This window comes from Anomaloglossus baeobatrachus, unplaced genomic scaffold, assembly GCF_048569485.1.
Source record: "Anomaloglossus baeobatrachus isolate aAnoBae1 unplaced genomic scaffold, aAnoBae1.hap1 Scaffold_255, whole genome shotgun sequence".
NCBI classification, from domain to species: domain Eukaryota; kingdom Metazoa; phylum Chordata; class Amphibia; order Anura; family Aromobatidae; genus Anomaloglossus; species Anomaloglossus baeobatrachus.
Window position 1 is genome coordinate 284853 of NW_027442118.1, and position 26131 is coordinate 310983.

The 26131-nt window shown below is 47.5% G+C and overlaps 14 non-coding genes and 2 pseudogenes across 14 annotated transcripts; all 16 read right to left on the minus strand.

The window, feature by feature from the left end:
• Window positions 1-125: 125 nt before the first annotated feature.
• Window positions 126-319, minus strand: LOC142263143 (U2 spliceosomal RNA). Its single transcript, XR_012730340.1, has one exon. It is a non-coding gene; the product is annotated as a U2 spliceosomal RNA (small nuclear RNA).
• A 2189-nt stretch (window positions 320-2508) lies between these two features.
• LOC142263069 (U2 spliceosomal RNA) lies at window positions 2509-2699 on the minus strand. Its single transcript, XR_012730282.1, has one exon. It is a non-coding gene; the product is annotated as a U2 spliceosomal RNA (small nuclear RNA).
• A 1387-nt stretch (window positions 2700-4086) lies between these two features.
• LOC142263070 (U2 spliceosomal RNA) lies at window positions 4087-4277 on the minus strand. The gene has a single exon (XR_012730283.1). It is a non-coding gene; the product is annotated as a U2 spliceosomal RNA (small nuclear RNA).
• Window positions 4278-5664: 1387 nt separating this feature from the next.
• Window positions 5665-5855, minus strand: LOC142263071 (U2 spliceosomal RNA). Its single transcript, XR_012730284.1, has one exon. It is a non-coding gene; the product is annotated as a U2 spliceosomal RNA (small nuclear RNA).
• Window positions 5856-7242: 1387 nt separating this feature from the next.
• On the minus strand, window positions 7243-7433 carry LOC142263072 (U2 spliceosomal RNA). The gene has a single exon (XR_012730285.1). It is a non-coding gene; the product is annotated as a U2 spliceosomal RNA (small nuclear RNA).
• A 1387-nt stretch (window positions 7434-8820) lies between these two features.
• On the minus strand, window positions 8821-9014 carry LOC142263156 (U2 spliceosomal RNA). The gene has a single exon (XR_012730352.1). It is a non-coding gene; the product is annotated as a U2 spliceosomal RNA (small nuclear RNA).
• Window positions 9015-9698: 684 nt separating this feature from the next.
• LOC142263182 (U2 spliceosomal RNA) lies at window positions 9699-9825 on the minus strand (annotated as a pseudogene).
• Window positions 9826-11212: 1387 nt separating this feature from the next.
• Window positions 11213-11403, minus strand: LOC142263073 (U2 spliceosomal RNA). The gene has a single exon (XR_012730286.1). It is a non-coding gene; the product is annotated as a U2 spliceosomal RNA (small nuclear RNA).
• Window positions 11404-12790: 1387 nt separating this feature from the next.
• Window positions 12791-12981, minus strand: LOC142263075 (U2 spliceosomal RNA). Its single transcript, XR_012730287.1, has one exon. It is a non-coding gene; the product is annotated as a U2 spliceosomal RNA (small nuclear RNA).
• Window positions 12982-14368: 1387 nt separating this feature from the next.
• Window positions 14369-14559, minus strand: LOC142263076 (U2 spliceosomal RNA). The gene has a single exon (XR_012730288.1). It is a non-coding gene; the product is annotated as a U2 spliceosomal RNA (small nuclear RNA).
• A 1387-nt stretch (window positions 14560-15946) lies between these two features.
• On the minus strand, window positions 15947-16137 carry LOC142263077 (U2 spliceosomal RNA). Its single transcript, XR_012730289.1, has one exon. It is a non-coding gene; the product is annotated as a U2 spliceosomal RNA (small nuclear RNA).
• A 1387-nt stretch (window positions 16138-17524) lies between these two features.
• On the minus strand, window positions 17525-17715 carry LOC142263078 (U2 spliceosomal RNA). Its single transcript, XR_012730290.1, has one exon. It is a non-coding gene; the product is annotated as a U2 spliceosomal RNA (small nuclear RNA).
• Window positions 17716-19102: 1387 nt separating this feature from the next.
• Window positions 19103-19293, minus strand: LOC142263080 (U2 spliceosomal RNA). Its single transcript, XR_012730292.1, has one exon. It is a non-coding gene; the product is annotated as a U2 spliceosomal RNA (small nuclear RNA).
• Window positions 19294-20680: 1387 nt separating this feature from the next.
• On the minus strand, window positions 20681-20871 carry LOC142263081 (U2 spliceosomal RNA). Its single transcript, XR_012730293.1, has one exon. It is a non-coding gene; the product is annotated as a U2 spliceosomal RNA (small nuclear RNA).
• Window positions 20872-22258: 1387 nt separating this feature from the next.
• Window positions 22259-22449, minus strand: LOC142263082 (U2 spliceosomal RNA). Its single transcript, XR_012730294.1, has one exon. It is a non-coding gene; the product is annotated as a U2 spliceosomal RNA (small nuclear RNA).
• Window positions 22450-23836: 1387 nt separating this feature from the next.
• Window positions 23837-24039, minus strand: LOC142263132 (U2 spliceosomal RNA; annotated as a pseudogene).
• Window positions 24040-26131: the final 2092 nt, after the last annotated feature.

Below are 26131 nucleotides of genomic sequence, written 5' to 3' on the forward strand. Positions count from 1 at the left end.
GGAAGTGTGAAAAGTGAATGGGCCAAATTGAGGTGCATATGAAGACGTATGCTTTCTTCCAATTCATTAAATCGGGCTAATATGAATCAGGTGAATTGAGTTCTGCTTTTGGAAACTGGGTTAAGAAGGGGTGCACCGTTCCTGGAGGTACTGCAATACCAGGTCAATGCGTGGAGTGGACAGAGCAAGCTCTTTTTCCATCTCCCTGTTCTAAAAATCCATTTAATATATGGTCCCCAGATAGGGGACGTATCAGATATTAAACTGATAAGAACAGATTTTTTGATTTAATGAAGCTTTCCAAAGCACCACAAAAAATGCATGACCGAAGTCACACCAAAAACAGTGCAAAGGCTAGGATTCGTGTGGACCCCACCGTGAGGAGAGGGTCCCCAAAAATCAACCCCGTCCCTTCGAGCCAGAAGGCCACAGCAAGGGTCAGGGATCTTCGGTGCTCCCCCAAGCCGAAGCCTGGTTGAGCCTTGTCGTTGCTCCCAGCGTCCACCCAGGCATCTTACCCAAGTGGAGTAGAGAGCTACTAGTTGTTGGTTTCGCAGCCGAAACTGCCCGGACCGTCAACCGGTGTTGGTTTCTCAGCCCAAGGCTAACCGGACCTCCAACCGGGTGTTGGTTTCTCAGCCGAAGCTGACCCAGACCTCCAACCGGGTGTTGGTTTCTCAGCCGAAGCTGACCCGGACCTCCAACCGGGTGTTAGTTTCTCAGCCCAAAGCTGACCAGACCTCCGACCGGGATTATAAAAATTTCCCTTCCTAGCCAGAAGGCCGGGATAGGGTAATATGCTCAAAAAGTATGAAAAGGCAAGGTACGGTGTGCTACAGAGGCCAAGGCTTGCCGGGGTCCCAAGCCAGCAAGCTCAGACTCACTCCAGGGTCGTCAGTCCTGGGGCACGTTGTACCATAGCCCCCCATCCTTACTCAGTCTAATAGCCTCGATCCTGGTAGGGCCATGTTTTCCACTAGATGAATATACTATCCACCCAGAGTACTAGCAAGCGCAACCTTCCAGTGTGCATTGTATCATTGTACTAAGGTGGCCTGGAGCTTAAACCACCTCTTCGAACAACACTACACTTGATCTTAGCCAAAAGGCCGAGAAGCGATAACCAGAATTGGTTTGGGCCTCGAGTGGCACCCTGGCCTATGCCGGACACATCTTAGGGAGAGAGAGCGAGAGGGAGACAAACCCACGCCTACACAAGACATTTTGTCACCCAAGCCAACCCTTGAAAAGGCTGCTTTGCAGAGCCAAAACAAGAAGAATGGTGCGTTTTGCAGCCGCCGCCCACTGCAATGAATCTGAATAACTCCTCCTTTAGGGCGCAAGCAACTCCCCTCCCCCTTGCAGTCTTTCCAATTCACGATACAAAAAGACGGACAGGACAGGTTGCCTGACTTTCCGTCACTGCCACCCTTTGCCATCCTTACCCGTAGAAAGCCCTTTCATCATCCCCAAACCCTAATCTTTTCCCTTTCCTTCCCAGCCCCCAAACCCTGCCCTCTGTACCTTTCTCACCACCCGCTTCCCTTCTCCTGTCATCCCCCTACCACCCGGGAAAAAAAGAGATTGCCCCCTCCTTCCACTAGCCCACCCTCCCACCCAAAGAACAACTTCTTCTGCGCAGCTTGTTTTCTAGGCAGCAGCGCTATTGTGATGTCATCGGGGGGCATTGTGACAAGCCGCCAGTGTTCCGTCTCTTCATGTTGTGCACAGTTCAAACGGAAAATACATCAACAGGCAGACTACAGAAAAGCTTACTATCAAAGGTTAGAGGGGGGCTTTCTCAGAGGGCTTTTTACAGTTTTTCTATTCCCAATTAGCCGTTTAAGTGTACTTATTGAAAGTAGTAATTCTTTCATAGGCCGCCCTTTCTTAGTATTTGACGTTCCTTATATTGCGGTATGAGGCTTCGCAGTAGGTTGCAAACATTCATCACCCATGACTGTCCCCAATTGAGCTCAGAAGCTCAATGTCTATCATGACCTCTCTTTTAGAATGTCCAAGAGCAAGCAAACTATTCCTCCAGGAGAGGGCGCCAACAGACTACTAAAGAGATCATCATTACTCAAAGAAAACCCCAAAAACCAATGCATGATAGGAATAAACAGGTAACTTTCTTTGGAGTGGAAGCGGAGAGATCGCACCAGATGCCAATTCTAGATGTTATCACACCTGTGGTCACTGCAGCAGCAGGTGAATCCACTTTGTCCAAAAGGGATCTATTCCATTCAATTGCAAATGATCTAGATAAGACAGAGAACTGCAGCACGGGGACATAGCCGAGTTGGTCAGGTTGAGTGGTGATGAGTTTGCTATTTGGATGAATAAAGAAAGTCAAAAGTGTGAAAGATAAAAAACAAAAGGAGGAAGTGTGAAAAGTGAATGGGCCAAATTGAGGTGCATATGAAGACGTATGCTTTCTTCCAATTCATTAAATCGGGCTAATATGAATCAGGTGAATTGAGTTCTGCTTTTGGAAACTGGGTTAAGAAGGGGTGCACCGTTCCTGGAGGTACTGCAATACCAGGTCAATGCGTGGAGTGGACAGAGCAAGCTCTTTTTCCATCTCCCTGTTCTAAAAATCCATTTAATATATGGTCCCCAGATAGGGGACGTATCAGATATTAAACTGATAAGAACAGATACTACACTTGATCTTAGCCAAAAGGCCGAGAAGCGATAACCAGAATTGGTTTGGGCCTCGAGTGGCACCCTGGCCTATGCCGGACACATCTTAGGGAGAGAGAGCGAGAGGGAGACAAACCCACGCCTACACAAGACATTTTGTCACCCAAGCCAACCCTTGAAAAGGCTGCTTTGCAGAGCCAAAACAAGAAGAATGGTGCGTTTTGCAGCCGCCGCCCACTGCAATGAATCTGAATAACTCCTCCTTTAGGGCGCAAGCAACTCCCCTCCCCCTTGCAGTCTTTCCAATTCACGATACAAAAAGACGGACAGGACAGGTTGCCTGACTTTCCGTCACTGCCACCCTTTGCCATCCTTACCCGTAGAAAGCCCTTTCATCATCCCCAAACCCTAATCTTTTCCCTTTCCTTCCCAGCCCCCAAACCCTGCCCTCTGTACCTTTCTCACCACCCGCTTCCCTTCTCCTGTCATCCCCCTACCACCCGGGAAAAAAAGAGATTGCCCCCTCCTTCCACTAGCCCACCCTCCCACCCAAAGAACAACTTCTTCTGCGCAGCTTGTTTTCTAGGCAGCAGCGCTATTGTGATGTCATCGGGGGGCATTGTGACAAGCCGCCAGTGTTCCGTCTCTTCATGTTGTGCACAGTTCAAACGGAAAATACATCAACAGGCAGACTACAGAAAAGCTTACTATCAAAGGTTAGAGGGGGGCTTTCTCAGAGGGCTTTTTACAGTTTTTCTATTCCCAATTAGCCGTTTAAGTGTACTTATTGAAAGTAGTAATTCTTTCATAGGCCGCCCTTTCTTAGTATTTGACGTTCCTTATATTGCGGTATGAGGCTTCGCAGTAGGTTGCAAACATTCATCACCCATGACTGTCCCCAATTGAGCTCAGAAGCTCAATGTCTATCATGACCTCTCTTTTAGAATGTCCAAGAGCAAGCAAACTATTCCTCCAGGAGAGGGCGCCAACAGACTACTAAAGAGATCATCATTACTCAAAGAAAACCCCAAAAACCAATGCATGATAGGAATAAACAGGTAACTTTCTTTGGAGTGGAAGCGGAGAGATCGCACCAGATGCCAATTCTAGATGTTATCACACCTGTGGTCACTGCAGCAGCAGGTGAATCCACTTTGTCCAAAAGGGATCTATTCCATTCAATTGCAAATGATCTAGATAAGACAGAGAACTGCAGCACGGGGACATAGCCGAGTTGGTCAGGTTGAGTGGTGATGAGTTTGCTATTTGGATGAATAAAGAAAGTCAAAAGTGTGAAAGATAAAAAACAAAAGGAGGAAGTGTGAAAAGTGAATGGGCCAAATTGAGGTGCATATGAAGACGTATGCTTTCTTCCAATTCATTAAATCGGGCTAATATGAATCAGGTGAATTGAGTTCTGCTTTTGGAAACTGGGTTAAGAAGGGGTGCACCGTTCCTGGAGGTACTGCAATACCAGGTCAATGCGTGGAGTGGACAGAGCAAGCTCTTTTTCCATCTCCCTGTTCTAAAAATCCATTTAATATATGGTCCCCAGATAGGGGACGTATCAGATATTAAACTGATAAGAACAGATACTACACTTGATCTTAGCCAAAAGGCCGAGAAGCGATAACCAGAATTGGTTTGGGCCTCGAGTGGCACCCTGGCCTATGCCGGACACATCTTAGGGAGAGAGAGCGAGAGGGAGACAAACCCACGCCTACACAAGACATTTTGTCACCCAAGCCAACCCTTGAAAAGGCTGCTTTGCAGAGCCAAAACAAGAAGAATGGTGCGTTTTGCAGCCGCCGCCCACTGCAATGAATCTGAATAACTCCTCCTTTAGGGCGCAAGCAACTCCCCTCCCCCTTGCAGTCTTTCCAATTCACGATACAAAAAGACGGACAGGACAGGTTGCCTGACTTTCCGTCACTGCCACCCTTTGCCATCCTTACCCGTAGAAAGCCCTTTCATCATCCCCAAACCCTAATCTTTTCCCTTTCCTTCCCAGCCCCCAAACCCTGCCCTCTGTACCTTTCTCACCACCCGCTTCCCTTCTCCTGTCATCCCCCTACCACCCGGGAAAAAAAGAGATTGCCCCCTCCTTCCACTAGCCCACCCTCCCACCCAAAGAACAACTTCTTCTGCGCAGCTTGTTTTCTAGGCAGCAGCGCTATTGTGATGTCATCGGGGGGCATTGTGACAAGCCGCCAGTGTTCCGTCTCTTCATGTTGTGCACAGTTCAAACGGAAAATACATCAACAGGCAGACTACAGAAAAGCTTACTATCAAAGGTTAGAGGGGGGCTTTCTCAGAGGGCTTTTTACAGTTTTTCTATTCCCAATTAGCCGTTTAAGTGTACTTATTGAAAGTAGTAATTCTTTCATAGGCCGCCCTTTCTTAGTATTTGACGTTCCTTATATTGCGGTATGAGGCTTCGCAGTAGGTTGCAAACATTCATCACCCATGACTGTCCCCAATTGAGCTCAGAAGCTCAATGTCTATCATGACCTCTCTTTTAGAATGTCCAAGAGCAAGCAAACTATTCCTCCAGGAGAGGGCGCCAACAGACTACTAAAGAGATCATCATTACTCAAAGAAAACCCCAAAAACCAATGCATGATAGGAATAAACAGGTAACTTTCTTTGGAGTGGAAGCGGAGAGATCGCACCAGATGCCAATTCTAGATGTTATCACACCTGTGGTCACTGCAGCAGCAGGTGAATCCACTTTGTCCAAAAGGGATCTATTCCATTCAATTGCAAATGATCTAGATAAGACAGAGAACTGCAGCACGGGGACATAGCCGAGTTGGTCAGGTTGAGTGGTGATGAGTTTGCTATTTGGATGAATAAAGAAAGTCAAAAGTGTGAAAGATAAAAAACAAAAGGAGGAAGTGTGAAAAGTGAATGGGCCAAATTGAGGTGCATATGAAGACGTATGCTTTCTTCCAATTCATTAAATCGGGCTAATATGAATCAGGTGAATTGAGTTCTGCTTTTGGAAACTGGGTTAAGAAGGGGTGCACCGTTCCTGGAGGTACTGCAATACCAGGTCAATGCGTGGAGTGGACAGAGCAAGCTCTTTTTCCATCTCCCTGTTCTAAAAATCCATTTAATATATGGTCCCCAGATAGGGGACGTATCAGATATTAAACTGATAAGAACAGATACTACACTTGATCTTAGCCAAAAGGCCGAGAAGCGATAACCAGAATTGGTTTGGGCCTCGAGTGGCACCCTGGCCTATGCCGGACACATCTTAGGGAGAGAGAGCGAGAGGGAGACAAACCCACGCCTACACAAGACATTTTGTCACCCAAGCCAACCCTTGAAAAGGCTGCTTTGCAGAGCCAAAACAAGAAGAATGGTGCGTTTTGCAGCCGCCGCCCACTGCAATGAATCTGAATAACTCCTCCTTTAGGGCGCAAGCAACTCCCCTCCCCCTTGCAGTCTTTCCAATTCACGATACAAAAAGACGGACAGGACAGGTTGCCTGACTTTCCGTCACTGCCACCCTTTGCCATCCTTACCCGTAGAAAGCCCTTTCATCATCCCCAAACCCTAATCTTTTCCCTTTCCTTCCCAGCCCCCAAACCCTGCCCTCTGTACCTTTCTCACCACCCGCTTCCCTTCTCCTGTCATCCCCCTACCACCCGGGAAAAAAAGAGATTGCCCCCTCCTTCCACTAGCCCACCCTCCCACCCAAAGAACAACTTCTTCTGCGCAGCTTGTTTTCTAGGCAGCAGCGCTATTGTGATGTCATCGGGGGGCATTGTGACAAGCCGCCAGTGTTCCGTCTCTTCATGTTGTGCACAGTTCAAACGGAAAATACATCAACAGGCAGACTACAGAAAAGCTTACTATCAAAGGTTAGAGGGGGGCTTTCTCAGAGGGCTTTTTACAGTTTTTCTATTCCCAATTAGCCGTTTAAGTGTACTTATTGAAAGTAGTAATTCTTTCATAGGCCGCCCTTTCTTAGTATTTGACGTTCCTTATATTGCGGTATGAGGCTTCGCAGTAGGTTGCAAACATTCATCACCCATGACTGTCCCCAATTGAGCTCAGAAGCTCAATGTCTATCATGACCTCTCTTTTAGAATGTCCAAGAGCAAGCAAACTATTCCTCCAGGAGAGGGCGCCAACAGACTACTAAAGAGATCATCATTACTCAAAGAAAACCCCAAAAACCAATGCATGATAGGAATAAACAGGTAACTTTCTTTGGAGTGGAAGCGGAGAGATCGCACCAGATGCCAATTCTAGATGTTATCACACCTGTGGTCACTGCAGCAGCAGGTGAATCCACTTTGTCCAAAAGGGATCTATTCCATTCAATTGCAAATGATCTAGATAAGACAGAGAACTGCAGCACGGGGACATAGCCGAGTTGGTCAGGTTGAGTGGTGATGAGTTTGCTATTTGGATGAATAAAGAAAGTCAAAAGTGTGAAAGATAAAAAACAAAAGGAGGAAGTGTGAAAAGTGAATGGGCCAAATTGAGGTGCATATGAAGACGTATGCTTTCTTCCAATTCATTAAATCGGGCTAATATGAATCAGGTGAATTGAGTTCTGCTTTTGGAAACTGGGTTAAGAAGGGGTGCACCGTTCCTGGAGGTACTGCAATACCAGGTCAATGCGTGGAGTGGACAGAGCAAGCTCTTTTTCCATCTCCCTGTTCTAAAAATCCATTTAATATATGGTCCCCAGATAGGGGACGTATCAGATATTAAACTGATAAGAACAGATACTACACTTGATCTTAGCCAAAAGGCCGAGAAGCGATAACCAGAATTGGTTTGGGCCTCGAGTGGCACCCTGGCCTATGCCGGACACATCTTAGGGAGAGAGAGCGAGAGGGAGACAAACCCACGCCTACACAAGACATTTTGTCACCCAAGCCAACCCTTGAAAAGGCTGCTTTGCAGAGCCAAAACAAGAAGAATGGTGCGTTTTGCAGCCGCCGCCCACTGCAATGAATCTGAATAACTCCTCCTTTAGGGCGCAAGCAACTCCCCTCCCCCTTGCAGTCTTTCCAATTCACGATACAAAAAGACGGACAGGACAGGTTGCCTGACTTTCCGTCACTGCCACCCTTTGCCATCCTTACCCGTAGAAAGCCCTTTCATCATCCCCAAACCCTAATCTTTTCCCTTTCCTTCCCAGCCCCCAAACCCTGCCCTCTGTACCTTTCTCACCACCCGCTTCCCTTCTCCTGTCATCCCCCTACCACCCGGGAAAAAAAGAGATTGCCCCCTCCTTCCACTAGCCCACCCTCCCACCCAAAGAACAACTTCTTCTGCGCAGCTTGTTTTCTAGGCAGCAGCGCTATTGTGATGTCATCGGGGGGCATTGTGACAAGCCGCCAGTGTTCCGTCTCTTCATGTTGTGCACAGTTCAAACGGAAAATACATCAACAGGCAGACTACAGAAAAGCTTACTATCAAAGGTTAGAGGGGGGCTTTCTCAGAGGGCTTTTTACAGTTTTTCTATTCCCAATTAGCCGTTTAAGTGTACTTATTGAAAGTAGTAATTCTTTCATAGGCCGCCCTTTCTTAGTATTTGACGTTCCTTATATTGCGGTATGAGGCTTCGCAGTAGGTTGCAAACATTCATCACCCATGACTGTCCCCAATTGAGCTCAGAAGCTCAATGTCTATCATGACCTCTCTTTTAGAATGTCCAAGAGCAAGCAAACTATTCCTCCAGGAGAGGGCGCCAACAGACTACTAAAGAGATCATCATTACTCAAAGAAAACCCCAAAAACCAATGCATGATAGGAATAAACAGGTAACTTTCTTTGGAGTGGAAGCGGAGAGATCGCACCAGATGCCAATTCTAGATGTTATCACACCTGTGGTCACTGCAGCAGCAGGTGAATCCACTTTGTCCAAAAGGGATCTATTCCATTCAATTGCAAATGATCTAGATAAGACAGAGAACTGCAGCACGGGGACATAGCCGAGTTGGTCAGGTTGAGTGGTGATGAGTTTGCTATTTGGATGAATAAAGAAAGTCAAAAGTGTGAAAGATAAAAAACAAAAGGAGGAAGTGTGAAAAGTGAATGGGCCAAATTGAGGTGCATATGAAGACGTATGCTTTCTTCCAATTCATTAAATCGGGCTAATATGAATCAGGTGAATTGAGTTCTGCTTTTGGAAACTGGGTTAAGAAGGGGTGCACCGTTCCTGGAGGTACTGCAATACCAGGTCAATGCGTGGAGTGGACAGAGCAAGCTCTTTTTCCATCTCCCTGTTCTAAAAATCCATTTAATATATGGTCCCCAGATAGGGGACGTATCAGATATTAAACTGATAAGAACAGATTGATTTAATGAAGCTTTCCAAAGCACCGCAAAAAATGCATGACCGAAGTCACACCAAAAACAGTGCAAAGGCTAGGATTCGTGTGGACCCCTCCGTGAGGAGAGGGTCCCCAAAAATCAACCCCGTCCCTCCGAGCCAGAAGGCCACAGCAAGGGTCAGGGATCTTCGGTGCTCCCCCAAGCCGAAGCCTGGTTGAGCCTTGTCGTTGCTCCCAGCGTCCACCCAGGCATCTTACCCAAGTGGAGTAGAGAGCTACTAGTTGTTGGTTTCGCAGCCGAAACTGCCCGGACCGTCAACCGGTGTTGGTTTCTCAGCCCAAGGCTAACCGGACCTCCAACCGGGTGTTGGTTTCTCAGCCGAAGCTGACCCGGACCTCCAACCGGGTGTTGGTTTCTCAGCCGAAGCTGACCCAGACCTCCAACCGGGTGTTGGTTTCTCAGCCGAAGCTGACCCGGACCTCCAACCGGGTGTTGGTTTCTCAGCCCAAAGCTGAACGGACCTCCGACCATGATTATAAAAATTTCCCTTCCTAGCCAGAAGGCCGGGATAGAGCAATATGCTCAGAAAGTATGAAAGGGCAAGGTACGGTGTGCTACAGAGCCCAAGGCTCGCCGGGGTCCCAAGCCAGCAAGCTCAGACTCACTCCAGGGTCGTCAGTCCTGGGGCACATTGCACCATAGCCCCCACACTTACTCAGTCTAATAGCCTCGATCCTGGTAGGGCCATGTTTTCCTCTAGATGAATATACTATACATCAAGAGTACTAGCAAGCGCAACCTTCCAGTGTGCATTGCATCTGCCGAGCCTCACAGATACTACACTTGATCTTAGCCAAAAGGCCGAGAAGCGATAACCAGAATTGGTTTGGGCCTCGAGTGGCACCCTGGCCTATGCCGGACACATCTTAGGGAGAGAGAGCGAGAGGGAGACAAACCCACGCCTACACAAGACATTTTGTCACCCAAGCCAACCCTTGAAAAGGCTGCTTTGCAGAGCCAAAACAAGAAGAATGGTGCGTTTTGCAGCCGCCGCCCACTGCAATGAATCTGAATAACTCCTCCTTTAGGGCGCAAGCAACTCCCCTCCCCCTTGCAGTCTTTCCAATTCACGATACAAAAAGACGGACAGGACAGGTTGCCTGACTTTCCGTCACTGCCACCCTTTGCCATCCTTACCCGTAGAAAGCCCTTTCATCATCCCCAAACCCTAATCTTTTCCCTTTCCTTCCCAGCCCCCAAACCCTGCCCTCTGTACCTTTCTCACCACCCGCTTCCCTTCTCCTGTCATCCCCCTACCACCCGGGAAAAAAAGAGATTGCCCCCTCCTTCCACTAGCCCACCCTCCCACCCAAAGAACAACTTCTTCTGCGCAGCTTGTTTTCTAGGCAGCAGCGCTATTGTGATGTCATCGGGGGGCATTGTGACAAGCCGCCAGTGTTCCGTCTCTTCATGTTGTGCACAGTTCAAACGGAAAATACATCAACAGGCAGACTACAGAAAAGCTTACTATCAAAGGTTAGAGGGGGGCTTTCTCAGAGGGCTTTTTACAGTTTTTCTATTCCCAATTAGCCGTTTAAGTGTACTTATTGAAAGTAGTAATTCTTTCATAGGCCGCCCTTTCTTAGTATTTGACGTTCCTTATATTGCGGTATGAGGCTTCGCAGTAGGTTGCAAACATTCATCACCCATGACTGTCCCCAATTGAGCTCAGAAGCTCAATGTCTATCATGACCTCTCTTTTAGAATGTCCAAGAGCAAGCAAACTATTCCTCCAGGAGAGGGCGCCAACAGACTACTAAAGAGATCATCATTACTCAAAGAAAACCCCAAAAACCAATGCATGATAGGAATAAACAGGTAACTTTCTTTGGAGTGGAAGCGGAGAGATCGCACCAGATGCCAATTCTAGATGTTATCACACCTGTGGTCACTGCAGCAGCAGGTGAATCCACTTTGTCCAAAAGGGATCTATTCCATTCAATTGCAAATGATCTAGATAAGACAGAGAACTGCAGCACGGGGACATAGCCGAGTTGGTCAGGTTGAGTGGTGATGAGTTTGCTATTTGGATGAATAAAGAAAGTCAAAAGTGTGAAAGATAAAAAACAAAAGGAGGAAGTGTGAAAAGTGAATGGGCCAAATTGAGGTGCATATGAAGACGTATGCTTTCTTCCAATTCATTAAATCGGGCTAATATGAATCAGGTGAATTGAGTTCTGCTTTTGGAAACTGGGTTAAGAAGGGGTGCACCGTTCCTGGAGGTACTGCAATACCAGGTCAATGCGTGGAGTGGACAGAGCAAGCTCTTTTTCCATCTCCCTGTTCTAAAAATCCATTTAATATATGGTCCCCAGATAGGGGACGTATCAGATATTAAACTGATAAGAACAGATACTACACTTGATCTTAGCCAAAAGGCCGAGAAGCGATAACCAGAATTGGTTTGGGCCTCGAGTGGCACCCTGGCCTATGCCGGACACATCTTAGGGAGAGAGAGCGAGAGGGAGACAAACCCACGCCTACACAAGACATTTTGTCACCCAAGCCAACCCTTGAAAAGGCTGCTTTGCAGAGCCAAAACAAGAAGAATGGTGCGTTTTGCAGCCGCCGCCCACTGCAATGAATCTGAATAACTCCTCCTTTAGGGCGCAAGCAACTCCCCTCCCCCTTGCAGTCTTTCCAATTCACGATACAAAAAGACGGACAGGACAGGTTGCCTGACTTTCCGTCACTGCCACCCTTTGCCATCCTTACCCGTAGAAAGCCCTTTCATCATCCCCAAACCCTAATCTTTTCCCTTTCCTTCCCAGCCCCCAAACCCTGCCCTCTGTACCTTTCTCACCACCCGCTTCCCTTCTCCTGTCATCCCCCTACCACCCGGGAAAAAAAGAGATTGCCCCCTCCTTCCACTAGCCCACCCTCCCACCCAAAGAACAACTTCTTCTGCGCAGCTTGTTTTCTAGGCAGCAGCGCTATTGTGATGTCATCGGGGGGCATTGTGACAAGCCGCCAGTGTTCCGTCTCTTCATGTTGTGCACAGTTCAAACGGAAAATACATCAACAGGCAGACTACAGAAAAGCTTACTATCAAAGGTTAGAGGGGGGCTTTCTCAGAGGGCTTTTTACAGTTTTTCTATTCCCAATTAGCCGTTTAAGTGTACTTATTGAAAGTAGTAATTCTTTCATAGGCCGCCCTTTCTTAGTATTTGACGTTCCTTATATTGCGGTATGAGGCTTCGCAGTAGGTTGCAAACATTCATCACCCATGACTGTCCCCAATTGAGCTCAGAAGCTCAATGTCTATCATGACCTCTCTTTTAGAATGTCCAAGAGCAAGCAAACTATTCCTCCAGGAGAGGGCGCCAACAGACTACTAAAGAGATCATCATTACTCAAAGAAAACCCCAAAAACCAATGCATGATAGGAATAAACAGGTAACTTTCTTTGGAGTGGAAGCGGAGAGATCGCACCAGATGCCAATTCTAGATGTTATCACACCTGTGGTCACTGCAGCAGCAGGTGAATCCACTTTGTCCAAAAGGGATCTATTCCATTCAATTGCAAATGATCTAGATAAGACAGAGAACTGCAGCACGGGGACATAGCCGAGTTGGTCAGGTTGAGTGGTGATGAGTTTGCTATTTGGATGAATAAAGAAAGTCAAAAGTGTGAAAGATAAAAAACAAAAGGAGGAAGTGTGAAAAGTGAATGGGCCAAATTGAGGTGCATATGAAGACGTATGCTTTCTTCCAATTCATTAAATCGGGCTAATATGAATCAGGTGAATTGAGTTCTGCTTTTGGAAACTGGGTTAAGAAGGGGTGCACCGTTCCTGGAGGTACTGCAATACCAGGTCAATGCGTGGAGTGGACAGAGCAAGCTCTTTTTCCATCTCCCTGTTCTAAAAATCCATTTAATATATGGTCCCCAGATAGGGGACGTATCAGATATTAAACTGATAAGAACAGATACTACACTTGATCTTAGCCAAAAGGCCGAGAAGCGATAACCAGAATTGGTTTGGGCCTCGAGTGGCACCCTGGCCTATGCCGGACACATCTTAGGGAGAGAGAGCGAGAGGGAGACAAACCCACGCCTACACAAGACATTTTGTCACCCAAGCCAACCCTTGAAAAGGCTGCTTTGCAGAGCCAAAACAAGAAGAATGGTGCGTTTTGCAGCCGCCGCCCACTGCAATGAATCTGAATAACTCCTCCTTTAGGGCGCAAGCAACTCCCCTCCCCCTTGCAGTCTTTCCAATTCACGATACAAAAAGACGGACAGGACAGGTTGCCTGACTTTCCGTCACTGCCACCCTTTGCCATCCTTACCCGTAGAAAGCCCTTTCATCATCCCCAAACCCTAATCTTTTCCCTTTCCTTCCCAGCCCCCAAACCCTGCCCTCTGTACCTTTCTCACCACCCGCTTCCCTTCTCCTGTCATCCCCCTACCACCCGGGAAAAAAAGAGATTGCCCCCTCCTTCCACTAGCCCACCCTCCCACCCAAAGAACAACTTCTTCTGCGCAGCTTGTTTTCTAGGCAGCAGCGCTATTGTGATGTCATCGGGGGGCATTGTGACAAGCCGCCAGTGTTCCGTCTCTTCATGTTGTGCACAGTTCAAACGGAAAATACATCAACAGGCAGACTACAGAAAAGCTTACTATCAAAGGTTAGAGGGGGGCTTTCTCAGAGGGCTTTTTACAGTTTTTCTATTCCCAATTAGCCGTTTAAGTGTACTTATTGAAAGTAGTAATTCTTTCATAGGCCGCCCTTTCTTAGTATTTGACGTTCCTTATATTGCGGTATGAGGCTTCGCAGTAGGTTGCAAACATTCATCACCCATGACTGTCCCCAATTGAGCTCAGAAGCTCAATGTCTATCATGACCTCTCTTTTAGAATGTCCAAGAGCAAGCAAACTATTCCTCCAGGAGAGGGCGCCAACAGACTACTAAAGAGATCATCATTACTCAAAGAAAACCCCAAAAACCAATGCATGATAGGAATAAACAGGTAACTTTCTTTGGAGTGGAAGCGGAGAGATCGCACCAGATGCCAATTCTAGATGTTATCACACCTGTGGTCACTGCAGCAGCAGGTGAATCCACTTTGTCCAAAAGGGATCTATTCCATTCAATTGCAAATGATCTAGATAAGACAGAGAACTGCAGCACGGGGACATAGCCGAGTTGGTCAGGTTGAGTGGTGATGAGTTTGCTATTTGGATGAATAAAGAAAGTCAAAAGTGTGAAAGATAAAAAACAAAAGGAGGAAGTGTGAAAAGTGAATGGGCCAAATTGAGGTGCATATGAAGACGTATGCTTTCTTCCAATTCATTAAATCGGGCTAATATGAATCAGGTGAATTGAGTTCTGCTTTTGGAAACTGGGTTAAGAAGGGGTGCACCGTTCCTGGAGGTACTGCAATACCAGGTCAATGCGTGGAGTGGACAGAGCAAGCTCTTTTTCCATCTCCCTGTTCTAAAAATCCATTTAATATATGGTCCCCAGATAGGGGACGTATCAGATATTAAACTGATAAGAACAGATACTACACTTGATCTTAGCCAAAAGGCCGAGAAGCGATAACCAGAATTGGTTTGGGCCTCGAGTGGCACCCTGGCCTATGCCGGACACATCTTAGGGAGAGAGAGCGAGAGGGAGACAAACCCACGCCTACACAAGACATTTTGTCACCCAAGCCAACCCTTGAAAAGGCTGCTTTGCAGAGCCAAAACAAGAAGAATGGTGCGTTTTGCAGCCGCCGCCCACTGCAATGAATCTGAATAACTCCTCCTTTAGGGCGCAAGCAACTCCCCTCCCCCTTGCAGTCTTTCCAATTCACGATACAAAAAGACGGACAGGACAGGTTGCCTGACTTTCCGTCACTGCCACCCTTTGCCATCCTTACCCGTAGAAAGCCCTTTCATCATCCCCAAACCCTAATCTTTTCCCTTTCCTTCCCAGCCCCCAAACCCTGCCCTCTGTACCTTTCTCACCACCCGCTTCCCTTCTCCTGTCATCCCCCTACCACCCGGGAAAAAAAGAGATTGCCCCCTCCTTCCACTAGCCCACCCTCCCACCCAAAGAACAACTTCTTCTGCGCAGCTTGTTTTCTAGGCAGCAGCGCTATTGTGATGTCATCGGGGGGCATTGTGACAAGCCGCCAGTGTTCCGTCTCTTCATGTTGTGCACAGTTCAAACGGAAAATACATCAACAGGCAGACTACAGAAAAGCTTACTATCAAAGGTTAGAGGGGGGCTTTCTCAGAGGGCTTTTTACAGTTTTTCTATTCCCAATTAGCCGTTTAAGTGTACTTATTGAAAGTAGTAATTCTTTCATAGGCCGCCCTTTCTTAGTATTTGACGTTCCTTATATTGCGGTATGAGGCTTCGCAGTAGGTTGCAAACATTCATCACCCATGACTGTCCCCAATTGAGCTCAGAAGCTCAATGTCTATCATGACCTCTCTTTTAGAATGTCCAAGAGCAAGCAAACTATTCCTCCAGGAGAGGGCGCCAACAGACTACTAAAGAGATCATCATTACTCAAAGAAAACCCCAAAAACCAATGCATGATAGGAATAAACAGGTAACTTTCTTTGGAGTGGAAGCGGAGAGATCGCACCAGATGCCAATTCTAGATGTTATCACACCTGTGGTCACTGCAGCAGCAGGTGAATCCACTTTGTCCAAAAGGGATCTATTCCATTCAATTGCAAATGATCTAGATAAGACAGAGAACTGCAGCACGGGGACATAGCCGAGTTGGTCAGGTTGAGTGGTCATGAGTTTGCTATTTGGATGAATAAAGAAAGTCAAAAGTGTGAAAGATAAAAAACAAAAGGAGGAAGTGTGAAAAGTGAATGGGCCAAATTGAGGTGCATATGAAGACGTATGCTTTCTTCCAATTCATTAAATCGGGCTAATATGAATCAGGTGAATTGAGTTCTGCTTTTGGAAACTGGGTTAAGAAGGGGTGCACCGTTCCTGGAGGTACTGCAATACCAGGTCAATGCGTGGAGTGGACAGAGCAAGCTCTTTTTCCATCTCCCTGTTCTAAAAATCCATTTAATATATGGTCCCCAGATAGGGGACGTATCAGATATTAAACTGATAAGAACAGATACTACACTTGATCTTAGCCAAAAGGCCGAGAAGCGATAACCAGAATTGGTTTGGGCCTCGAGTGGCACCCTGGCCTATGCCGGACACATCTTAGGGAGAGAGAGCGAGAGGGAGACAAACCCACGCCTACACAAGACATTTTGTCACCCAAGCCAACCCTTGAAAAGGCTGCTTTGCAGAGCCAAAACAAGAAGAATGGTGCGTTTTGCAGCCGCCGCCCACTGCAATGAATCTGAATAACTCCTCCTTTAGGGCGCAAGCAACTCCCCTCCCCCTTGCAGTCTTTCCAATTCACGATACAAAAAGACGGACAGGACAGGTTGCCTGACTTTCCGTCACTGCCACCCTTTGCCATCCTTACCCGTAGAAAGCCCTTTCATCATCCCCAAACCCTAATCTTTTCCCTTTCCTTCCCAGCCCCCAAACCCTGCCCTCTGTACCTTTCTCACCACCCGCTTCCCTTCTCCTGTCATCCCCCTACCACCCGGGAAAAAAAGAGATTGCCCCCTCCTTCCACTAGCCCACCCTCCCACCCAAAGAACAACTTCTTCTGCGCAGCTTGTTTTCTAGGCAGCAGCGCTATTGTGATGTCATCGGGGGGCATTGTGACAAGCCGCCAGTGTTCCGTCTCTTCATGTTGTGCACAGTTCAAACGGAAAATACATCAACAGGCAGACTACAGAAAAGCTTACTATCAAAGGTTAGAGGGGGGCTTTCTCAGAGGGCTTTTTACAGTTTTTCTATTCCCAATTAGCCGTTTAAGTGTACTTATTGAAAGTAGTAATTCTTTCATAGGCCGCCCTTTCTTAGTATTTGACGTTCCTTATATTGCGGTATGAGGCTTCGCAGTAGGTTGCAAACATTCATCACCCATGACTGTCCCCAATTGAGCTCAGAAGCTCAATGTCTATCATGACCTCTCTTTTAGAATGTCCAAGAGCAAGCAAACTATTCCTCCAGGAGAGGGCGCCAACAGACTACTAAAGAGATCATCATTACTCAAAGAAAACCCCAAAAACCAATGCATGATAGGAATAAACAGGTAACTTTCTTTGGAGTGGAAGCGGAGAGATCGCACCAGATGCCAATTCTAGATGTTATCACACCTGTGGTCACTGCAGCAGCAGGTGAATCCACTTTGTCCAAAAGGGATCTATTCCATTCAATTGCAAATGATCTAGATAAGACAGAGAACTGCAGCACGGGGACATAGCCGAGTTGGTCAGGTTGAGTGGTCATGAGTTTGCTATTTGGATGAATAAAGAAAGTCAAAAGTGTGAAAGATAAAAAACAAAAGGAGGAAGTGTGAAAAGTGAATGGGCCAAATTGAGGTGCATATGAAGACGTATGCTTTCTTCCAATTCATTAAATCGGGCTAATATGAATCAGGTGAATTGAGTTCTGCTTTTGGAAACTGGGTTAAGAAGGGGTGCACCGTTCCTGGAGGTACTGCAATACCAGGTCAATGCGTGGAGTGGACAGAGCAAGCTCTTTTTCCATCTCCCTGTTCTAAAAATCCATTTAATATATGGTCCCCAGATAGGGGACGTATCAGATATTAAACTGATAAGAACAGATACTACACTTGATCTTAGCCAAAAGGCCGAGAAGCGATAACCAGAATTGGTTTGGGCCTCGAGTGGCACCCTGGCCTATGCCGGACACATCTTAGGGAGAGAGAGCGAGAGGGAGACAAACCCACGCCTACACAAGACATTTTGTCACCCAAGCCAACCCTTGAAAAGGCTGCTTTGCAGAGCCAAAACAAGAAGAATGGTGCGTTTTGCAGCCGCCGCCCACTGCAATGAATCTGAATAACTCCTCCTTTAGGGCGCAAGCAACTCCCCTCCCCCTTGCAGTCTTTCCAATTCACGATACAAAAAGACGGACAGGACAGGTTGCCTGACTTTCCGTCACTGCCACCCTTTGCCATCCTTACCCGTAGAAAGCCCTTTCATCATCCCCAAACCCTAATCTTTTCCCTTTCCTTCCCAGCCCCCAAACCCTGCCCTCTGTACCTTTCTCACCACCCGCTTCCCTTCTCCTGTCATCCCCCTACCACCCGGGAAAAAAAGAGATTGCCCCCTCCTTCCACTAGCCCACCCTCCCACCCAAAGAACAACTTCTTCTGCGCAGCTTGTTTTCTAGGCAGCAGCGCTATTGTGATGTCATCGGGGGGCATTGTGACAAGCCGCCAGTGTTCCGTCTCTTCATGTTGTGCACAGTTCAAACGGAAAATACATCAACAGGCAGACTACAGAAAAGCTTACTATCAAAGGTTAGAGGGGGGCTTTCTCAGAGGGCTTTTTACAGTTTTTCTATTCCCAATTAGCCGTTTAAGTGTACTTATTGAAAGTAGTAATTCTTTCATAGGCCGCCCTTTCTTAGTATTTGACGTTCCTTATATTGCGGTATGAGGCTTCGCAGTAGGTTGCAAACATTCATCACCCATGACTGTCCCCAATTGAGCTCAGAAGCTCAATGTCTATCATGACCTCTCTTTTAGAATGTCCAAGAGCAAGCAAACTATTCCTCCAGGAGAGGGCGCCAACAGACTACTAAAGAGATCATCATTACTCAAAGAAAACCCCAAAAACCAATGCATGATAGGAATAAACAGGTAACTTTCTTTGGAGTGGAAGCGGAGAGATCGCACCAGATGCCAATTCTAGATGTTATCACACCTGTGGTCACTGCAGCAGCAGGTGAATCCACTTTGTCCAAAAGGGATCTATTCCATTCAATTGCAAATGATCTAGATAAGACAGAGAACTGCAGCACGGGGACATAGCCGAGTTGGTCAGGTTGAGTGGTGATGAGTTTGCTATTTGGATGAATAAAGAAAGTCAAAAGTGTGAAAGATAAAAAACAAAAGGAGGAAGTGTGAAAAGTGAATGGGCCAAATTGAGGTGCATATGAAGACGTATGCTTTCTTCCAATTCATTAAATCGGGCTAATATGAATCAGGTGAATTGAGTTCTGCTTTTGGAAACTGGGTTAAGAAGGGGTGCACCGTTCCTGGAGGTACTGCAATACCAGGTCAATGCGTGGAGTGGACAGAGCAAGCTCTTTTTCCATCTCCCTGTTCTAAAAATCCATTTAATATATGGTCCCCAGATAGGGGACGTATCAGATATTAAACTGATAAGAACAGATACTACACTTGATCTTAGCCAAAAGGCCGAGAAGCGATAACCAGAATTGGTTTGGGCCTCGAGTGGCACCCTGGCCTATGCCGGACACATCTTAGGGAGAGAGAGCGAGAGGGAGACAAACCCACGCCTACACAAGACATTTTGTCACCCAAGCCAACCCTTGAAAAGGCTGCTTTGCAGAGCCAAAACAAGAAGAATGGTGCGTTTTGCAGCCGCCGCCCACTGCAATGAATCTGAATAACTCCTCCTTTAGGGCGCAAGCAACTCCCCTCCCCCTTGCAGTCTTTCCAATTCACGATACAAAAAGACGGACAGGACAGGTTGCCTGACTTTCCGTCACTGCCACCCTTTGCCATCCTTACCCGTAGAAAGCCCTTTCATCATCCCCAAACCCTAATCTTTTCCCTTTCCTTCCCAGCCCCCAAACCCTGCCCTCTGTACCTTTCTCACCACCCGCTTCCCTTCTCCTGTCATCCCCCTACCACCCGGGAAAAAAAGAGATTGCCCCCTCCTTCCACTAGCCCACCCTCCCACCCAAAGAACAACTTCTTCTGCGCAGCTTGTTTTCTAGGCAGCAGCGCTATTGTGATGTCATCGGGGGGCATTGTGACAAGCCGCCAGTGTTCCGTCTCTTCATGTTGTGCACAGTTCAAACGGAAAATACATCAACAGGCAGACTACAGAAAAGCTTACTATCAAAGGTTAGAGGGGGGCTTTCTCAGAGGGCTTTTTACAGTTTTTCTATTCCCAATTAGCCGTTTAAGTGTACTTATTGAAAGTAGTAATTCTTTCATAGGCCGCCCTTTCTTAGTATTTGACGTTCCTTATATTGCGGTATGAGGCTTCGCAGTAGGTTGCAAACATTCATCACCCATGACTGTCCCCAATTGAGCTCAGAAGCTCAATGTCTATCATGACCTCTCTTTTAGAATGTCCAAGAGCAAGCAAACTATTCCTCCAGGAGAGGGCGCCAACAGACTACTAAAGAGATCATCATTACTCAAAGAAAACCCCAAAAACCAATGCATGATAGGAATAAACAGGTAACTTTCTTTGGAGTGGAAGCGGAGAGATCGCACCAGATGCCAATTCTAGATGTTATCACACCTGTGGTCACTGCAGCAGCAGGTGAATCCACTTTGTCCAAAAGGGATCTATTCCATTCAATTGCAAATGATCTAGATAAGACAGAGAACTGCAGCACGGGGACATAGCCGAGTTGGTCAGGTTGAGTGGTGATGAGTTTGCTATTTGGATGAATAAAGAAAGTCAAAAGTGTGAAAGATAAAAAACAAAAGGAGGAAGTGTGAAAAGTGAATGGGCCAAATTGAGGTGCATATGAAGACGTATGCTTTCTTCCAATTCATTAAATCGGGCTAATATGAATCAGGTGAATTGAGTTCTGCTTTTGGAAACTGGGTTAAGAAGGGGTGCACCGTTCCTGGAGGTACTGCAATACCAGGTCAATGCGTGGAGTGGACAGAGCAAGCTCTTTTTCCATCTCCCTGTTCTAAAAATCCATTTAATATATGGTCCCCAGATAGGGGACGTATCAGATATTAAACTGATAAGAACAGATACTACACTTGATCTTAGCCAAAAGGCCGAGAAGCGATAACCAGAATTGGTTTGGGCCTCGAGTGGCACCCTGGCCTATGCCGGACACATCTTAGGGAGAGAGAGCGAGAGGGAGACAAACCCACGCCTACACAAGACATTTTGTCACCCAAGCCAACCCTTGAAAAGGCTGCTTTGCAGAGCCAAAACAAGAAGAATGGTGCGTTTTGCAGCCGCCGCCCACTGCAATGAATCTGAATAACTCCTCCTTTAGGGCGCAAGCAACTCCCCTCCCCCTTGCAGTCTTTCCAATTCACGATACAAAAAGACGGACAGGACAGGTTGCCTGACTTTCCGTCACTGCCACCCTTTGCCATCCTTACCCGTAGAAAGCCCTTTCATCATCCCCAAACCCTAATCTTTTCCCTTTCCTTCCCAGCCCCCAAACCCTGCCCTCTGTACCTTTCTCACCACCCGCTTCCCTTCTCCTGTCATCCCCCTACCACCCGGGAAAAAAAGAGATTGCCCCCTCCTTCCACTAGCCCACCCTCCCACCCAAAGAACAACTTCTTCTGCGCAGCTTGTTTTCTAGGCAGCAGCGCTATTGTGATGTCATCGGGGGGCATTGTGACAAGCCGCCAGTGTTCCGTCTCTTCATGTTGTGCACAGTTCAAACGGAAAATACATCAACAGGCAGACTACAGAAAAGCTTACTATCAAAGGTTAGAGGGGGGCTTTCTCAGAGGGCTTTTTACAGTTTTTCTATTCCCAATTAGCCGTTTAAGTGTACTTATTGAAAGTAGTAATTCTTTCATAGGCCGCCCTTTCTTAGTATTTGACGTTCCTTATATTGCGGTATGAGGCTTCGCAGTAGGTTGCAAACATTCATCACCCATGACTGTCCCCAATTGAGCTCAGAAGCTCAATGTCTATCATGACCTCTCTTTTAGAATGTCCAAGAGCAAGCAAACTATTCCTCCAGGAGAGGGCGCCAACAGACTACTAAAGAGATCATCATTACTCAAAGAAAACCCCAAAAACCAATGCATGATAGGAATAAACAGGTAACTTTCTTTGGAGTGGAAGCGGAGAGATCGCACCAGATGCCAATTCTAGATGTTATCACACCTGTGGTCACTGCAGCAGCAGGTGAATCCACTTTGTCCAAAAGGGATCTATTCCATTCAATTGCAAATGATCTAGATAAGACAGAGAACTGCAGCACGGGGACATAGCCGAGTTGGTCAGGTTGAGTGGTGATGAGTTTGCTATTTGGATGAATAAAGAAAGTCAAAAGTGTGAAAGATAAAAAACAAAAGGAGGAAGTGTGAAAAGTGAATGGGCCAAATTGAGGTGCATATGAAGACGTATGCTTTCTTCCAATTCATTAAATCGGGCTAATATGAATCAGGTGAATTGAGTTCTGCTTTTGGAAACTGGGTTAAGAAGGGGTGCACCGTTCCTGGAGGTACTGCAATACCAGGTCAATGCGTGGAGTGGACAGAGCAAGCTCTTTTTCCATCTCCCTGTTCTAAAAATCCATTTAATATATGGTCCCCAGATAGGGGACGTATCAGATATTAAACTGATAAGAACAGATACTACACTTGATCTTAGCCAAAAGGCCGAGAAGCGATAACCAGAATTGGTTTGGGCCTCGAGTGGCACCCTGGCCTATGCCGGACACATCTTAGGGAGAGAGAGCGAGAGGGAGACAAACCCACGCCTACACAAGACATTTTGTCACCCAAGCCAACCCTTGAAAAGGCTGCTTTGCAGAGCCAAAACAAGAAGAATGGTGCGTTTTGCAGCCGCCGCCCACTGCAATGAATCTGAATAACTCCTCCTTTAGGGCGCAAGCAACTCCCCTCCCCCTTGCAGTCTTTCCAATTCACGATACAAAAAGACGGACAGGACAGGTTGCCTGACTTTCCGTCACTGCCACCCTTTGCCATCCTTACCCGTAGAAAGCCCTTTCATCATCCCCAAACCCTAATCTTTTCCCTTTCCTTCCCAGCCCCCAAACCCTGCCCTCTGTACCTTTCTCACCACCCGCTTCCCTTCTCCTGTCATCCCCCTACCACCCGGGAAAAAAAGAGATTGCCCCCTCCTTCCACTAGCCCACCCTCCCACCCAAAGAACAACTTCTTCTGCGCAGCTTGTTTTCTAGGCAGCAGCGCTATTGTGATGTCATCGGGGGGCATTGTGACAAGCCGCCAGTGTTCCGTCTCTTCATGTTGTGCACAGTTCAAACGGAAAATACATCAACAGGCAGACTACAGAAAAGCTTACTATCAAAGGTTAGAGGGGGGCTTTCTCAGAGGGCTTTTTACAGTTTTTCTATTCCCAATTAGCCGTTTAAGTGTACTTATTGAAAGTAGTAATTCTTTCATAGGCCGCCCTTTCTTAGTATTTGACGTTCCTTATATTGCGGTATGAGGCTTCGCAGTAGGTTGCAAACATTCATCACCCATGACTGTCCCCAATTGAGCTCAGAAGCTCAATGTCTATCATGACCTCTCTTTTAGAATGTCCAAGAGCAAGCAAACTATTCCTCCAGGAGAGGGCGCCAACAGACTACTAAAGAGATCATCATTACTCAAAGAAAACCCCAAAAACCAATGCATGATAGGAATAAACAGGTAACTTTCTTTGGAGTGGAAGCGGAGAGATCGCACCAGATGCCAATTCTAGATGTTATCACACCTGTGGTCACTGCAGCAGCAGGTGAATCCACTTTGTCCAAAAGGGATCTATTCCATTCAATTGCAAATGATCTAGATAAGACAGAGAACTGCAGCACGGGGACATAGCCGAGTTGGTCAGGTTGAGTGGTGATGAGTTTGCTATTTGGATGAATAAAGAAAGTCAAAAGTGTGAAAGATAAAAAACAAAAGGAGGAAGTGTGAAAAGTGAATGGGCCAAATTGAGGTGCATATGAAGACGTATGCTTTCTTCCAATTCATTAAATCGGGCTAATATGAATCAGGTGAATTGAGTTCTGCTTTTGGAAACTGGGTTAAGAAGGGGTGCACCGTTCCTGGAGGTACTGCAATACCAGGTCAATGCGTGGAGTGGACAGAGCAAGCTCTTTTTCCATCTCCCTGTTCTAAAAATCCATTTAATATATGGTCCCCAGATAGGGGACGTATCAGATATTAAACTGATAAGAACAGATTTTGATTTAACAGCATCTTTATTATCATGCACTACTCACAAAAAGGTAACAAACCGTGTACAGTGCCGCAGCCCCGTACACACAGAAATATACAATCATTCTTACATAGCCATAGAGTACGACTCACTAAACTATACATCACGCTCCTATGCTATCCATAACACTCAAGCTGAAAGAAAAAGTTAGACAATAAATAACGACGAACCGGCGATTGGGGGGTGGGGGTAGGGGAAAAGGGGGATAGGGTGGGGAAATCACAGGCCCGAAGCTTTATTGAAAGACGCACATAACGGGAAAAAGGAGGGAGGGGGCATTGAAGAGGTTTAAACCTCCTCCTCGGCGTTGTCGTCCGGACTGTCCATGATGGAATAGTCTCTGAGCAGGCTGTGGATCAGCCTGCGGCAATCCTGGATAGACATCCTCTCCCTCTTCAAGATGAGCCGGTTCCTGGCGACCCAAATAGCGTCCTTAAAGCAGTTCATAAGGCGCCAAGCCTCCTGGATGGCTCCAACGGTGTGAGTCCCAGGGAAGAGTCCATAAAGTACGGAATGGTACGATAGGCTCCCTCTGGGGACGGAGTTCCTCAGGTCATCCTCCAGGGCAACCAACAGGCGCTGTGCGAAACGGCAGTCCCAAAAGGCGTGCAGCGATGTTTCCTCCACGAAGGGGCACCTTGGGCAGTACCGGGTTTTGCACAGGTTCCGGGCGTGCATGAATGACCGGACGGGCAGTCCGCCCTGTATCGCCATCCATGACAAGTCCTTGTGCCCGTTGGTCAATCCAGCCGATGACACGTTTGTCCAAACAGTCTCCAGTGTGTCGTGATGAAGTCCTGGAATGTTCTCCATTTCGTCCTTGGCTCTGATGAGTTTGTGGATAGTCTTTGGCTTCCACAAATCAGGCTTGAGTCCCTCCAGTTGGTGTTCCCTCACAAACCGAACCACGTCTCCGTAGAACCATGGCGTCGTCCAGTTGTAGGGGAAGGAGCTGTCCCACTTGTCCCAGCCTAACCGTCTCCAAAGGGGGAGCAGGAAGAAGCGAGACATGGACCCACCCGCGGAACCTCTCTTGACTCGCAGAGTTCGGCGAACGCAGTCACATACGAAGGAGGATCGCAGGAGGGTGGGGATATCGGGTACGCCCTTCCCACCCTTGCGAGGATCCTTGTACATGATGCTCCGCTTTACTCTGTCCATCTTGGATCCCCAGACAAAACGAAACACCGTCCTGGTAATGGCCCTGCACACGGTGGCAAGGGGGGGCCAGGCCTGGGCCGTGTACTGCAGCACGGGCAGTACCTCGTTACGCAGGACCAGTGCTTTGCCCTCACAGGTGAGGCGTCTGAGGCTCCACAGACCGATCCGTTGGGTGATCTTGGTCAAGCGTTCCTCCCAGGACTTGAGGGCTGCTCCTTCCTTCCCGAACCAGACTCCAAGAACCTTGATGAAATCCGGCTGGATGCTGAAAGGGAAGGGGGCGGAAGAGGCCGGCTGCCAGTCCCCGAAGAGCATGGCTTCCGACTTCCCGCAGTTGACTTTGGCTCCCGAAGCCCGTCCGAAGGTCTCACAGGTCTGGACGAGGGTGTCGACTGAGCGCCGGTCCGCGCAGAAGACGGTCACGTCGTCCATGTAGAGCGAGCACTTGACCTCGAGGCGTTCTGGTCCTGGTGCGGTGATCCCTCTGATCTCTCCATTCCGCCGGATAGCCTCTGCAAAGAGTTCTATAACACAAACAAAAAGAAGAGGTGACAGAGGACAGCCTTGTCTGACCCCTGAGAGGACCGGGAAGGGGTCAGTCTTCCAGCCGTTTACCAACACCGAGCTGTGAATATCAAAATACATTAGTTGGACATACAAGCAAAACATGTTACCCAAACCTAACCTGTGCAGAGCTTTGCCCAGGAACTCATGGGAAACACGGTCGAAGGCCTTTTCCTGATCCAACGAGATCAGGGCTGCGTGCACCCGGCGGGCTTTGATGTACTCGACCGTGTCCCGCATGAGAGCCAGGCTGTCTGCGATGCGACGTCCGGGGATGCCGCAGGTCTGATCCGGGTGGATGATCCGTCCGATAACAGTCTTCAATCTCGTTGCCATCGTCTTGGCCAGGATCTTGTAGTCGACGTTCAGAAGGGTGATGGG